This window comes from Nycticebus coucang, chromosome 22, assembly GCF_027406575.1.
Source record: "Nycticebus coucang isolate mNycCou1 chromosome 22, mNycCou1.pri, whole genome shotgun sequence".
NCBI classification, from domain to species: domain Eukaryota; kingdom Metazoa; phylum Chordata; class Mammalia; order Primates; family Lorisidae; genus Nycticebus; species Nycticebus coucang.
This window is the reverse complement of record NC_069801.1, coordinates 15,635,312-15,652,293: the sequence shown is the minus strand read 5'-3', so window position 1 is coordinate 15,652,293 and position 16,982 is coordinate 15,635,312. Positions and strand designations below refer to the sequence as shown.

The 16,982-nt window shown below is 38.2% G+C and overlaps 1 protein-coding gene and 1 pseudogene across 22 annotated transcripts in view; both read left to right on the top strand.

Annotated features, from left to right (window-relative positions):
* Positions 1 to 16,982, top strand: part of EIF4G3 (eukaryotic translation initiation factor 4 gamma 3) — a 353,942-nt gene that overhangs the window by 74,505 nt on the left and 262,455 nt on the right. The window lies entirely within an intron of this gene.
* LOC128575429 (probable ATP-dependent RNA helicase DDX47) lies at positions 3,930 to 15,281 on the top strand (annotated as a pseudogene).

The window sequence follows — 16,982 nt, the reverse complement described above, 5'->3', positions numbered from 1 at the left end:
TCCTCAGGAGGCTGAGGCAGTAGGATCACTTGAGCCCAGGACTTTGAGGTTGCAGTGAGCTACAGTGATGCCACTGCACTCAAACCAGGATAATAGAGCAGGATTCTGTCTCAACACTGCCACCCCAAACAACAAACAAAACCATGTTTAGTATTTGTGTAAGTATTTAACATCCAATGTCATCTTTGGAATGTCTAATTTAATAACAATAGAAAAGTAAAGTCATTTAATGAACTAATAAATGTGTATCATATAAAACTTCTAAAATTACAGGGTAAAAGACTTGTAATTATAATTACCTATGTGTTAAACATTGTTAATATATGTATTTCCTCTTTTAACTTAGCCATAGTTAGCCATTGCCAGGTAGTTACAGATATTGCTATTTACAATAATTCCACACAAAATACTTATGTAGAAATCATGGAATATTAATAGGGTTGCCCAGGTGTTATTGCAGTTGTACATTATTATCACATTATTTTGAGAAATTATTTCTTTTTCATTTATATGGGAATGTAACACAGGAAAATAACTCCTGTGCTTTTCATTTTTCTTTTTTTTTTTAATTGAGACAGAGTCTCACTTTATTACCTTGGTTAGAGTGCTGTGGCATCATTGCTCACAACTACCTCCAACTCTTGGACTCCAGTGATTTTCTTGCCTCAGCCTCCCACAGTAACTGTGCCTGCCACAAAGCCTTCCTTTTTTTGTGCGTGTGTATGTGTAGCAGGCCTGGGCTGGGTTCCAACTTAACTGGCCCTGGAGCATGTGGCCAGCGCCCTAACCACTGAGTCCAGGGCACCCCCCTCTTGTGCTTTTCAAATGCCATGTTTTACAGATGGTCATAGTGGATACAATTTTTGTCTTTGGAACTTCCTGTGGAATGTCAGTACTATTTATTTTTGATATTGTATAACTGCCTTCTGTTAAAATGTACATTATTTGTCTTTTCTGAAATTTATATTTATATTATGAAATTTATGTTTTTTATTTTATGTTTTATGCATACATACTTTGCTCTCAAAATAGTAGATAATAAACTTTATTAAGGAGTTAACTTTTAGCTAGGCACAGTGGCTCCCACCTGTAAGCCTAGCGCTTTGGGAGGCCCAGGCTGGCAAATTGCTTGAGCTCAGGAGTTGGAGACCCTGTCTCTACTAAAAATAGAGTGTTGTTTCAGGTACTGGTAGTCCCAGCTACTCAGGAGGGTGAGGCAAGAGGATCACTTGAGCCAAAGAGTTTCAGGTTGTTATGAGCTATGATGCTATGGTACTCTACTGAGGGTAACAAAGTGAGGGTGTCCCTCCAAAAAAAAAAAGTTAACTTTTTAAAAGTTAATGGTTAAAAAGAATGTAGTCAATGCCTACATTATGAACTACTAATTCCCTATATAGAAGAATTAAGGAGGTAGGTGTCTTGACTTGCAAAGATTTTGTATGTGTTAACTGGAGAGAAAAAAGCCATTGCATAATTATTGTATTGTTGCATTTAATTATAAAATAAACATTTGTAAACATAGAGGAAAGTTCGGAAGAATGTATTTTGGATTATTAATGGTTTTAGCACTAGGAATAGGGTGAGATTTGAGGGTTCAATTGGCCCCTATTTCTTTTTTTTTTTTTGTAGAGACAGAGTCTCACCCCATTGCCCTTGGTAGAGTGCCGTGGCATCACACAACCCATGTCAACCTCCAACTCCTGGGCTTAGGCCATTCTCTTGCCTCAGCCTCCCAAGTAGCTGGGACTACAGGCGCCTGCCACAACACCCGGCTATTTTTTTGTTGTTGTTGTTGCACTTTGGCCGAGGTCGGGTTCGAACCGGTCACCCTCGGTATATGGGGCCGGCGCCCCACCCACTGAGCCACAGGCGCCGCCCCCTATTTCTTTTTTTTTTTTTTTAATTTTTTTTTGAAATAGAGTCTCACTATGTCGCCCTCAGGTTCGAACCCGACAGTTCCGGTATATGTGGGCAGTGCCCTAGCCATTGAGCTACAGGCTCTGAGCCTTCGGCACTATTTCTTTTACTTAAAACAAAACCAAAAAACCGTGTATATTATTAATTTAGCAATTAAAAAGGGAAATAAACCTCAAAGGTTTTATTTTTTTCTCAGTCTTAGTAGGTTTAGTCTGATATGTAAATCTGTAGTAATTTTGTCCTGATTCATTCATTATATGGAAATGGTGTTTCACAGTGGGCTTAAAATTTTCTGGAAGATAAAAAATACATATTGGATTCATGGTAATAAATGGTGGCTTGCACTTTGTTTTTGTTTTCCTATATTTGTTTTACCTAATTTTTAATACAGAACTATCAACTCAATCCAGGCCCTTGTATTACTTTCAAAGATCATCTTGGGCTGGCTGGGCGTGGTGGCTCACGCCTTTAATTCTAGCACTCTGGGAGGCGAAGATGGGTGGATTGCTTGAGCTCATGAGTATGAGACCAACCTGAGCAAAAGCAGGACCTCCCTCTCTCTACTAAAAAGTAGAAAAACTGAGGCAAGAGGGTCACTTGAACCTGAGTTGGAGGTTGCTGTGAGCTATGATGTCATGGCACTCTACCCAGGGTGACAGCTTGATACTCTGTCTCAAAAAAAAAAAATTCTTGGACTGAATTTTACATGGTTGTATACAGATAGTCCTAAAAATGTGTGTACACATTTTAAGAAATGGAAAGATTGTATTAAAATTGTAATTTTTATTCTTCCAGGGCTCACCTTTTACCTCTTCAAAAAATATAACTTAAAACCATTTTTTTTTAGGCTGGGCATGGTGGCTGATGCCTGTAATTGGGAGGCCTAGATAGGTGGATTGCTTGAGCTCAGGAGTTCAAGACCAGCCTGAGGAAGAGTGAAACTCCTGTGTCTAAAAATAGCTGGGCATTGTGGCCGGGGCCTGTAGTCCAACCTTCTCAGGAGGCTGAGGCAAGAAGATTGCTTGAGCCCAAGAGATTGAGGTTACTATGAGCTATGATGCCCTGGAACTCTACTGAGGGTGACAAAGTGAGACTCTGTGAAATAAATTTGTTTTGTTTTTACCCATTAATAACATTCTCTTTTCTTTAGACAGACCTCATAGTCAGCATCATCAAATATTTACAAAGTCTAGATACTGCTGCTACTGTTTTTTTTTCTGTTGTTGTTGTTTATTTTTGGCAAGAATTTCTGTTTATTGGAATCTGCCTTTTTCTATATTGCTTTTCTTTCTGGAATTCAGCTTTATTCTTCTTTTCTATATGGTAGAAAGTGTTTGACATCACTTTTCTGTCATTGTAAATGTAAAACCAACTCAGAAAGCCTCTGATCTCTTGGAAATTCCTGCTGGAGATTTGGCAGAGTTACTAAGGCTATTGAAATAGATTTGATTCAGAAAACGTTTATGAATGATAGCTTTATGAAAGATTTTGTACAAGATAATGTGAGAAAACAGTGGTGATTCTTATCCTTATGAGTTTTCATTTTACCAGATCTGAATTGTGGTAAATTGTTTTAAGTACATGTGGGGAATTGAGGAGGAGACAGTAATAATTATATTAATGGGGAGACAAAATATATAAGTAAATATATTTTGGAATTCTTTTTTTCTTTTTGAGACAGAGTCTCACTTTGTCGCCCTTGGTAGAGTGCTGTGATGGCACAGCTCACAGTAACCTCAAACTCTTGGGCTCAAGAGAGTCTCTTTCCTCAACCTCCCAAGTAGCTGGGAATACAGGCTCCCGCCACAAGGCACGCTATTTTTGGTTGCAATTGTCATTGTTGTTTAGCTAGCCCAGGCTGGGTTCAAACCTGCCAGCCTCAGTGTATGTGGCTGGCGCCGTAATCAGTATGCTATGGGCTCCGAGCTAGTATTATTATGAATTTCCATTAGGGAAAAATGCTTGGAGGAGTAGAGTGTGGTTGTAACTTTTTAGGGAAAGATGATGTGTAGATGAGGACCTTTAACAAACCATCAGATGCGGATTCACACAAGTTTGGACTTACAGTATGTTGAAATAAGTGAACATACTCCAGTTTTTTTTTTTTTTTTTTTTTTTTAGAGACAGAGTCTCACTGTACCGCCCTTGGTAGAGTGCCGTGGCGTCACACGGCTCACAGCAACTTCTAACTCTTGGGCTTACGCGATTCTCTTGCCTCAGCCTCCCGAGTAGCTGGGACTACAGGCGCCCGCCACAACGCCCGGCTATTTTTTTTTTTTTTTTTGTTGTTGTTGCAGTTTGGCCGGGGCCGGGTTTGAACCCGCCACCCTCGGCATATGGGGCCGGCGCCCTACTCACTGAGCCACAGGCGCCGCCCATACTCCAATTTTAAATACTTTGAGTTGGGGGATGAAAACACTGCTCCATAGTGTAATGAATTATGATGTATAAAGTGATCAATCCTAGGCAGAGGAGTTGACCATGGAGAAACTGGCAGAATAGTTTGTACAGGTTGAGTATTTCTAATCCAAAAATTTGAAATTTGAAATGTTCCAAAATCTGAAGTTTTTGAGTAACAACATGACTTTGAGAGAAAATGGTCATTGGAGCATTTCAGGTTTTGGATTTTTGGATAAGGGATGCTGAATTCGTTAAGTATAGTACAAATATTAAAAATTATGAAATATGAATCATTTCTGATCATAGAATGTCATTTTTTTTTTTTCCTTTTTAATGACAGAGTCTTACTCTGTGCCCTGGGTAGAATGTGGTGACATCATAGCTCACAGTAACCCCAAAGTCTCTGGCTTGAGCAATCCTCTTGTTTCAGCTTCCCCAGAAGCTCGGACTATAGGCTTTGACTACAATGCCCAGCTAGTTTTTCTGTTTTTAGTAGATTCTGGGACTTGCTGTTTCTCAGGTTGATCTTAAATTCCTGACCTTAAGTATTAAGTAATCCACCTGCCTCAGCCTCCCAGCGTTGTAGGATTATAGGCATGAGCCACCCCTTAGCATTTCAGATAAGGATTTCTCAATGTGTAGAACATTTTCTTTATTATTCTGAGTAATACTATGTAACAGGTGGTTTTCTTTTTCTTTCTTTCTTTTTTTTGAGAGAGTCTCACTATGTCATCCTCAAACTCTTGTGCTTAGGCGATTCTCTTGCCTCAGCCTCTCAAGTAGTTGGGACTACAGGCACCTGCCACAATGCCGGCTATTTTGTTGTTGTTGTTGTTGCAGTTGTTTAGCTGGCCTGGGCCAGGTTCGAACTTGCCACCTTTGGTGCACGTGGCTGGTGCCGTAACCACTGTGCTACGGGCACTGAGCCTGTAACAGGTGCTTTTCTAAGCTTTTTACGTGCATTAATATATTTAATCCCTAACAAATCTCGCCTGAGCGACAGTGAGACCCCAATTTATGAAAAAAAAAAAAATGGAAAAACCCAGCCGGCCCCACGGCGAGTGCCTGTAATCCCAGCGGCTTCCGGAGGCTGAGGCAGCGGGGTGCCCGCAGCCCGAGCCTGAGGTTGCAAGTCTGAGGTTGCGGGTCTGAGGTTGTGGTGAGCTACCACACCCACTGCACTCTGTTCAGGGGCATAGGGTGGGACCCTGTCTCAACAACAACAAAAAAAACAAAAAAAAACAAATTGCATGAGGTAAGTTATTTATATTCCTTACTAGTTGGGTGAACAAATACAGAGTAAAATATCTTGCCCAATGTCATCCTGCTGGTATGGTTTCATTTGAATTTAGTAGTTTTTTAGCATGTATTGAGTGATTATTCTATTCCAGACACTGTGCTAAGTGCTTTACTTTAATGATATTGTTTAGTCCCTATGAAAACTTTTATTTAAATAAGGAAAACGGGGCTTGGAAACATCACATTATGTAATTTGAGTACAGGTCTATCTGACTTTACAGTTCATATGAAATACTGCATTCTACTGCATGAGAAGCTGCCTTTAAAAATATAAAACTCTCACAAATAAGTTAACAAGACATAATGTAACTTTTTTGGGAATAGAACTCTTTAGAAATCTATATGATCTTCTTTTGTAGAACAGTGACTTTGCATTTTTCTAAATTGTGTCTATGAGTGCTCACTGATTCTTAGTGATAAGATTTCTTCTTCTAGCCTGGACCAAGACTTCCATTGCAGGGGTGCTGTATTGCACTGTAGACCCGATTCCCAGTATGTGGAAATAGATCAGTTATACTGTCAATTACACTGTCCACAGTGTATTAAGTGGACATGTATCTTATTAAGATTTTACCCACCCTTCCTATTTCTTAAAAAAGCGCGCACGCGCATATATATGTGTGTGTGTATATATATATATATTTGTTTTATTCTGGACCTTTTTTCCTTCTCATCTTGGATTATCTCCTGCGTAATGACATTTATGAATGTTAGGATTTCTTGTTGATATTTAATGTGGATTTGTTCATTAAACATTAAATTGGGCAGCTAATTAAAATATTTAACATTATTTACTTGATTTTTCTCCTTCAAAAGAAATATTAACCTTAATGATAACAGAGGGGCACTCTAGTATTAAATGTCAGTAAGAAATGCCTTTTGAATTTCTCAATGAAGAAAACAGTAGGAGTAAGAATCAAATTTTTAATGTTGCAAACTTTGATAATGTGTTTCTTTGAAATATGGGCTATTCCTTTCAGGGCCATTTTGCAAAGTATATTCATTATTAAAAAAAAACCCACAATTGATGTGTGGACCAGTTGTAACTAAAATAAGTTATGGGAAGTTGAACTGTCATTGTGTGGTGAACGTAGTTTTAATTATTTTAAGGAGAAAGAAATAAAGATCATTATTTCAAGGCATGGATTTATTATGGCCATAAAATTAGTGGCTTAAATAGAGAGCTCAGTTTTTATTGTTGCCTTTAATAGACGCTGGAGCTTTTAATTTCTTTATACAATTCCCTTTTTATTATTTAAAAGCATATCTTGTTGTCAAGGGAATCCTATGGGGAAGATTTTGTAAAGGGTTAGAAATTTGTCCATTGTGCATTCAACCTGTCCTTCCATGGTTATTAGTTGCCATATAGAGTGCAGAATGTTCAAGGGAAAGATACTAGTTTCTTTTTTTCCCCACTCCAGATATTAGTTTCTTTAGCTGTTTAAAACAATCCCAAAGAACCTTTATGTTGTTACTTTTTAGATTTGCAAAATCAGTGGTATATTTTTGGTCTTCATTTGTTGAATAAGCATTTGTTTAATAACTTTTTAAAAATTCTGGAAAAATTAATTAGCAGTTTGTGTCAAATATTTATTTCAAAGTTTTTCAAAGGAAGTGACTCTGAAAGGCCAATTTAGAGATTTTTCTCTTTACAAAGACATTTGTGGAAAAGAGAAGGAGAGACCTGGGTTTGGGGGCACACGCTGGTAGTCCCAGCTATTTGGGAGGCTGAGGTGGGATAATCCCTTGACTTCAAGAGTTTGAGGCCAGCTTGGGTAATATAGGAAGACTCTGTCTCTAAAAAAGATGGGGAAAAAAGAGAAAAGGAAAGAGGTACGTTAACATAATGACGTTTTGGTCAGCATTGGACCCACACGTAGGACAGGTGGTTCCCATGAGGGTTTTACTGTATCTTTTTTTTGTGTGTGTGTGTGTTTTTTGGCTGGGGCTGGGTTTGAACCCGCCACCTCCGGCATATGGGACCGGCGCCCTACTCCTTGAGTCACAGGCACTGCCCGGTTTTACTGTATCTTTGCTGTACCTTGTCTATGTTTAGATACTAAATACCATTGTGTTACGGTTGCCTGTGGTGTTCAGTACATGCTGTGCATGTCCGTAGTTTAGGAACAATAGGCTGTACCATATAACCCAGATGTGTAGTATGTGATAATATCCAGGTTTATGCAAGTACTCTCTATGATGTTCACACAAGGATGAAATCACCTAAAGATAATATGTTTTATTTTATTTTATTTTTTTTAATTTTGTATCTTATTATTTTTTTATTATTAAATCATAGCTGTGTACATTAATGCGATCATGGGGCACGAGATATATGTTTTAGACATATTTGTCAGTCATTAACTGACATGAATATAAGATTAATAAAATATATAACTGAAGATGATTTGACAGATAGACTGGGTGGGAAGCTGTCTGGAAGAAAAAACATTAAAGCCTGAAAATTGTCCAGGTGCTTTATTAGGAGTGCTAATTGTTTTTTAACAATATTTATTTATTTATATTTTTGAGACAGAGTCTCTGTTGAGGTGGTGTCCTAGCTCGTAATAACCTCAAACTCTTGGGTTCAGGTGATCGTCTTGCCTTAGCCTCCCAAGTAGCTGGGACTACAGGTGCCCACCACAACACCCAACTATTTTTAGTGGTGAGGTCTTACTCTTGCTTAGGCTGTTCTCGAACTCCTGAGCTCAGGGTATATATATATACCCATCTCGGCCTCACAAGTGCTGGGATTACAGGCTAATTATTTTTTAGAAACTAATAATTTTCATAAAAAGTTTTTTTTTTTAAATTCAGGTCGGGTTTGTGGACAAATTTCTTTTCTCATTTTTATTTGTTGGCCTAAGTTCTGTGGGAAAATAATAGCGGAAAAGAGAGTTCTTTTATTCTCTACGTTTACACTTTAGCTGGAAGTACAAAACATTCTCAAGTAGCCATATAAGAAATAGTGAAATTTGCGTGAATTAGTAACAGGAGTGTAATATGTAATAGTGTAATCTGAGTGGCACTAGTGTGCAGCACTATTGTTTATTACTCATTGAGTCCTATTCCTGTCTGTATAAGGATTGCAAGGAGGCAATCTGATGATGAGCCTCATTAGTGATGATTGCTCTGAATGGATGCAGAGGTACAGCGGATAGTGTTGACCTCCTTGGCTTTCTCAGCTACCTCATTGACTCAAGTACAATTTTATAGGCTGATCTGGAAAGCTGTCTACCAAGTTCTACATAGCAGATTTTGTTCACTATAAAATTGATGATGTACCTGTTAGAAAAATTGAAACTCAAAGAAAAATGGCAGGAAAAACATCACCCATGATCTTGCTAACAAAATGTTAATGCCACCCGTTGACATGTTGTTTGCAGTTGTTTTGCTATGCATTAAACCAAAAAATACAGCTGGTATCAGTGTACCACAAACTCTTATCTTCCTTTCTTTACTTAAAATTATACTATAAGCATCTTGTCATTTAAAAAACGTTTTTCTTGGGCGGTGCCTGTAGCTCAGTGGGTAGAGTGCCAGCCGTGGACACCAAAGCTGGTGGGTTCAAACCCAGCCCAGGCCAGCTAAAACAACAATGACAACTGCAACAACAACAACAAAAATATAGCTGGGTGTTGTGGGGGCGCCTGTAGTCCCAGCTGCTTGGGCGGCTGAGGCAATAGAATTGCGTAAGAATTTGAGGTTGCTGTGAGCTGTGACACCACAGCACTCTACCCAGGGCGACAGCTTGAGACTCTGTCTCCAAAAAAAAAAAAAAAGTTTTTCTTGAAAAGCTGTTTTTGTAGATGAAATTTATTTTAAGGATGTAGTTACTTGTTCCCCAACTAGTTATATATTTTTCTTCAAGTATGATGTTCAAACATAGCTTCTTTACAGGTATTAATTTTCATTTGAAAATACTATCTCTAATTCTTGGTCTGAACTGAACCTTTTTAGTTCTTAGGGTATAACTCAAATGTTACCAAGCTTTTCTTGATTTTCAGACCTGTTACTTCTAGTTGTCAGCAATACCTTAAGTACATTTTATGTAGCATTTATCACATAGTTTGTTTATGATGACAGAGTAGGTAAAATTAGGCATCATATGAAATTGATTCTGTCCTTAATATCAATAGGCAGAGTCTTACTCTGTTACCCCTGGTTTACTGGTGTCATCACAACTCACCACAACCTCAGACTCTTGGGCTCAAGCAATCTCCTGCTGTAGCCTCCAGAGTGCTGGGATTACACAGGTGTGTACAACCATGGCCAGCTATTTTTTTCTATTTTTGGTAATGAGGGATTCTCTCACTTGCTTGGGTAGTCTCAGACTACTGAGCTCAAAAGGCCTCCCAGAGTGTTAAGATTACAGGCTTGAGCTACCATGCCCAGCCTCCACTGATTTCTCTTTTGTTTGTTTAAGTTCTGTTTATGTCTTCTCTGCGATACTGGGTCTGTATTGATCCCAGGACTACTGAAATTGGTTTATCTTTTAGTCACTTTTTGCTTATATTTTGGAATTCTGAGTTTCGGACTTTGATTTAATTTTAGTTTAGGATATTACTTGTTTATTCTGATGATCTTATTTTTTTTCTTTCAGAATTATAAGTAGAAAAATAAACTATATTAATTACATAGAGTGAGCATAGTCTTGAGTGTGCAAGAATTAGCGTTAACTACATTCATCTAGAAATAATTTTTGACTTTAGCTTTTGTCTTTTATTTATAAATTTCAAATTTTTTTATCTTTTCATTTCCTACTTTTGTTAATTAGCTCTTAGATGTTACCTGGAATGTTGAGTAAGCCTCTGGATTCTCTCTTCTCTCCCTGATTCCGCTTTTGAGCTTAGATTTATATATTCAACAGGCTATTTAGTGCTTCCATTTGGATATCTAATAGGTATCTAAAACTTCACATTGGCTGAGTTTGGAGGTTCATACCTGTTACCCTAGCACTCTGGGAGGCCAAAGTGGATGGATCCCTTTGAGCTCAGGAGTTGGAGACCAGCCTGAGCAAGAGTGAGAGCCCCTCTTTCCTAAAAATAGAAAAACTAGCCAAGTGTTGTGGTGGGCGGCTATAATTCCAGCTACTTGGGGGGCTGAGGTAAGAGGAGAGTAGCGGTTCTCAACTTGTGGGTCGCTACCCACAGGAACTTTGTTAAAGGGCCGTGGCATTAGGAAGGTTGAGAACCACTGAGTTTGAGGTTGCTGTGACCTATGATGCCAGAGCATTCAACCCAGGGCAGAGTGAGACTCTGTTTCAAAACAACAACAACAAAAACTTTATATTGTAGATAGAAGAAATAATAGTAGACAGAATTAAGTTATATAGTGCATATGAAAGTGATAGCCTTTTTATATAGTGTATATAAAAGTGATGACAATCAGGGATGGCTTTTAAGTTTATGGCTGAAGTATTAGGTGGGGGTGGGTAGAAGTGTAGATTGAGTAGGCCTTATTCAAAATGCTTGGGACCTGAAGTGTCTTTGATTTCATAATTTTTTTCCAGATTTTGGAATGTTTGTATTATATTGGTTAGCATCCCTAATTCCAAATATCCAAAACTCTTAAGTGTTAGAATGAGCATTTCCTTTAAGTGCTTAAAAAGTTCTGGCTTCTGGAGCATTTTAGATTTTTGGATTTAGGTTGCTCAGTCTGTATTACTGTGAGCTAGGATTAGAGGCAGGATAGATTTAGGGGAAAGGATAACCAAAAGTAAACTCCATGAAGGCAGAGATTTTAGTCTGTCTTATTCATTGATATATTCCATGCTCCTAGAATAATGCTTGATATAAAGTTCTCAATAAATAGATGTAAAACGAATCAATCAATCAATTCTCATTTCTTTCCTTCTACCTCTTCAGTCAAATCAATAGCAAGTTCTGTTGGCTCTGCCTCTAAGATAAAACCCAAACTGGAACACTTAACTTTTATCTTCATTGTTACCAATGTGGTGTAAGCCATTGTCTGTTGTGGCCAAGATTATTGTGATAGGTTTCTTTGAGTTTTATTTTTAAGTAAGGGGGAGTTAGCCAGGTGCAGTGGCTCATTCTTGTAATCCCAGCACTCTAGGAGGCCGTGACGGAGGATTCCTTGAGCTCAGGAATTAGAGAACCGTATGACCAAGAGTGAGACCCTGTCTCTACTAAAAATAGAAACAATTAGCTGGGTATTGTGGCATGTACCTTTAGTATGAGCTATTCAGGAGGCTGAGACAGGAGGCTCACTGGAACTCACATGTTTGAGGTTGCTGTGAGCTAGGCTGATGTGGGGCACTCTAGCCTGGGCAACAGAGTGAGAGACTCTGTCTCAAAAAAATAGGGAATCTCGCTGTGTTACCCAGTCTGGTATGCAGAGGCTACTCACAGGCATGATCATAGTGTCCACAACTTTGAACTCCTGGGCTCCAGAGATCCTCTTGTCTTAGCCTCCTAAATAGTTGGGACTATTGGCCCTTGCCACTGTACCTGGTGCAATAACTTTTATTATTTTATTTTATTATTTTGAGACAGAATCTCACTTTGTTACCCTTGGTAGAGTACTATGGGGTCACAGCTCACAGTAACCTCAAACTCTTGGGCTAAAGTGATTCTCTTGCTTCAGCCTCCTGAGTAGGTGGAACTACAGCCACATGCCCAGCTAGTTTTAGAGATGGGTCTTGATTTTGCTCAGGCTAGTCTCATACTCCTGAGCTCAAGCAATCCACCGGCCATGGTGTAACATAGTGCTAGAATAATTACAGGTGTGAGCCACTGTGCCTGGCCTGCAATAGCTTTTAAACTAATTTATCGCCTTCCTTTCAGTTCTTTTTCTCACAGAACAACCAAAACGATCTTTGGAAAACATCAGATCTGGTCACACTCATAATAAAATCCAAAGTCCTTACCATACCTACAAGACCTTAAGTAATATAGACATTAAGTAATATAGACCTTAAGTAATATAGACCATTTCTTTTTAGCCTAATGATTTACTAACCTCGTCTTATCTTCTAGCACTTTAATCACATGGCCTTTAGCTCCTTGACCTCAGCGTCTTGTACCTCTTATTTTCTCTGCATGTAAAGTTTTTCCTGCTGGTTTATATATTTCTAAAGCTGTATTACAAATTACTACAAACATTACAGCTTAAATCAGTGCTATTTATTATCTCACAGTTGCTATGGGTATTGGTCAGGGTCTCACTTGGCTGAAATTAAGGTATTGGCAAGGGCTATAACCTCATATAAATCTTGGAGTTTACATCCATGATACTCGTTCATGTTGTTGGAAGAGTTCAATTTCTTGTGGTTGCAGGATGGAGGTCCTCATTTTCTTGCTGGTTAGTGGTTATTCTAGAGGGGAAACTTCTAGAGGCTATCCTCTGGTCCTTGTTATGTTGCCTTCTCATAACATGGCTGTTTTCTTGATCTTGGAGGCCAGCAGAATATCTCTGATGAATTGCTGTCTCTAAAAGGGTTCACCTGAATTAATTCAGGCCTTTCCCAGGTAATCTTGTCTTTCAATTAATTCAAAGTGAGCTGATTAATTAGTCAGAGGAATGATATCCCATCATATTTACTGGTCTCACCCATCTGCAGGGGAGATAATTATACAGGGTGTGTACATTAGGGACAGGAATATTGAGAGCTATCTTAGAATTCTGCTTATAACAATTCATTCTCTGGTCTTTAAGGATTCATATATAGTCTACTTTTTATTACCTTTTATGCCTAAACAGTTTTGGAGGGCTGGTATTTTTTTCCCCCTTAATTATTTTTTCTTTTTTATATTAGCATTTTTACTGACATGCGGTAGGCATTCCATTATCAACTGATAAAAATAGCTAGTGGTTTTCTTTTTCTTGTTTCTGTTGAGTAGTTACTAAACAAGAAAGGAAAAATAACTCCCAGCATTGAACCCAGTGCTGACCCACAATGTGTTTATTTAAGTATTAGAAGAATCATATGAAATCATCTTTTCTTTATTAAAGTAAAACATATTTGAATGTCTGGAATTCTGTATAGTTCAACCTCTTTAGTATAGCTCCTTTTTTATACTATATTATATTATAATTATATATATTAATTTACTATATATTAATTTAATATAGTAATTAGTTATATATATTAATTACTTTAAGGAAAGTAATTTTCTTCTTTTCTTTCTTTCTCTTGGTGATAGACTGGGATTGTAAATGGTAATATTAGGAAGAATTTTAAAAATCATGATAAAAGTAAAATTTCTAGTGTCCACTGTAGTACTCATTTTTTGAGTAGACCAGCTATTATTTCCTAATATCTATAGATTTTGCAAAATAAATGATATCAAGGAAGAACTAGAATGATTTGAAATAGCCCGAGGAGCATGAAGCTCCCCAGCCAGCAGTGGAGGCAGAGGAAAGGAAAACATTTAAAGACTTGTGTGTAACAGATGTATTGAGTGAAGCTTGTGACCAGTTGAGATGGGCAGAGCCCACCAAGATTCAGATCAAAACTATTCCTTTGGCCTTACAAGGTCGTGATATCACTGGGCTGGCAGAAACCGGCTCTGGAAAAACGGGCTTTTGCTTTGCCCATTCTGAATGCACTGCCGAGACACCCCAGCGTTTTATTTGCCCTAGTTCTCACTCCCACTCCGGAGCTGGCTTTTCAGATCTCAGAGCAGTTTGAAGCCCTGGGGTCCTCTATTGGAGAGCAGTGTGCTGTGGTTGTGGGTGGAATTGATTCAATGTCGCAATCTCTGGCCCTGGCAAAAAACCACATATAGTAATAGCAACCCATGGTCGACTAATTGACCATCTGGAAAATACAAAAGGCTTCAACTTAAGAGCTCTCAAATACTTGTTCATGGATGAAGCTGATCAGATATTGAACATGGATTTTGAGTCAGAGGTTGACAAGATCCTCAAAGTGATTCCTCGAATTCAGAAAACATTTCTCTTCTCTGCTACCATGGCCAAGAAGGTGCAAAAGCTTCAACGAGCAGCTCTGAAGAATCCTGTGAAATGTGCTGTTTCTTCTCAATATCAGACAGTTGGAAAATTATAGCAATTCTATCTTTTTATTCCTTCTAAATTCAAGGATACCTACCTGGTCTATATTCTAAACGAATTGGCTGGAAACTCCTTTATAATATTCTGTAGCACCTGTAACAATACTCAGAGAACAGCTTTGCTACTCTGAAGTCTTGGATTTACTGCCATTCCCCTCCATGGACAGATGAGTCAGAGTAAGTGTCTGGAATCCCTTAGTAAGTTTAAGGCAAAGGCTCCTTCCATTCTTCTAACAACCCAGGTTGCAAGCCAAGGTTTGGACATACCCCATGTGGTTGTAGTTGTCAACTTTGATATTCCTATACATTCCAAGGATTATATCCATCGAGTAGGTTGAACAGCTAGAGCTGGGCGCTCTGGAAAGGCTATTACTTTTGTCACGCAGTATGATGTAGAGCTCTTCCAGCTCACAGAACACTTAATTGAGAAGAAACTGTCTTTCCAACACAGGATGATGAGGTTATGATGTTGACAGAACATGTGTGACTGAAGCCCAAAGATTTGCCCGAATGGAGTTAAGGGAACATGCAGAAAAGAAGAAGTGCATTCAAGAGGATGCTGGGGACAATGATGACACAGAGGGTACTCTAGGTGCTGGAGGAAAAGTGAAGAAACGGAAAGGCTGTTAATTGGTTTCATAAAGATTTGAATTCTGCTTTCTTTTCTGTAAAAGAGAATTGAAGAAGAGAATGACATCTCTGCCAACAGAGTTCCTCAGACTGAATCTGTCAAAGTTACCGGCAAGAACATGCTCAGCTAATTCAGCGTTCATTTCCTGGAAGTGTTCTGATTGCAGGATCATTTTAACAGTATTCTTGTTGAGGCTGTTACTATTCCTCAGCTTTGATTCCTTGCCTGTGGCATCAATATAGGTGTGCCTTTCTGTCATTTCACACAGTCTTTTCAACTTTTTTAGCTGCAAGTCAAGGTTGATGAAGCCCATGACTGTCTCTTTTTTTTTTTTTTTGAGACAGAGTCTCAAGCTGTCACCCTAGGTAGAGTGCTGTGGCGTCACAGCTTGCAGCAACCTCAAACTCTTGGGCTCAAGCGATTCTCTTGCCTTAGCCTCCCAAGTAGTTGGGATTATAGATGCCCAATGACCTGTAATTGTAAAGGAAACAAACTTAGACATCTGTAAGAGATACTTAAGCCATCCCGGGTAATGCCTCATTAGACCAAACGTGAAACAATAAATTTAAATACTATTTTTAAAAGATTAAAGCTCCTTAAAAACCTTAGGGTTAAAGGACTTTATAAATTTAAGTGAGATTTTGCTAATAGGTCAGAACTTAACAGTGGCAGTTACATGGCTAATTCCTTAAGTTAGAATAAACATTTATCACAAAAAAAAAATCAACCAAGAAACAAGGTGATGGATACCTTTGAAAAAGAAGTCTTGCTTAAAAGAGGTTGGTTGTTTTTTTTTGGAGGGATGAACAAAGCCTCTTAAGACTGCAGAGGTCTTTCATATCCATGAATAGATTTACTTCTCTGGTTCCCTGAGCTAAGCATGTGGTTAGAAGGACTGATTTCCTACGTAGAACTCTTATCCTAGGTGATGACAGTAAAATTAGTATGCATTGGAAATGTTAAAAAAAAAAAGAATTATTTAAAAAATTAATGAAGGGAAAACCTTTCCTTATTCATTCTGCTGTTTGAGGAGCCTAGTATATTGAAATTACCCAAATAAAAGCAGCTTTGGAATCTTTCCAGTCTACCCCAAATTGAACTTAGTCATTTCCACATTGGATTTGCAGGTTTTGGAAAGTTTTTAGATGACTTCACTAAGTAAACTTTATCTTGGACTAAAAAAGTAAAGGATGTCTCAGACATAAATCATATGCCTTTTATCTTCATATGAATCACTTGTTGCTGAAAAAACTAATACGCTTGCTAGGAATCTTTTAAGAGTTCACTGTTTTTAGTCCTTATTAACTGGTTTAATTGCTGTGCTTTTTAAAGCACCATATATATGTATATATGTATGTATGTATAATAAAAATATAGTACTCAGTTGCAAGTCCGTATTTAGTGATATTCATGAGGTAACCCCTACATACTAGCTACTGTGTATTCAGTATACAGATGTGTGCTTTTGTGTGTTTTATTTGGCTTCTGCAGTGTTTTGGAAGTCAGGAAAATTTCATGCAAAAAGGTTTGATTTTGGTTGCTGTTGAAAAACTGGAAGATGGTAGCATTACTTACCTGGAATTCCATTGTGGCAGCACTTAACTACAGCTGAGTGTCTCAGTATCTGTTGTCCTCTGGGAGGTGGCCATTCTTTCCAGCTGTCTCCTTAGTTTCTAATCCCTGTTCCTTACAACCAGCTA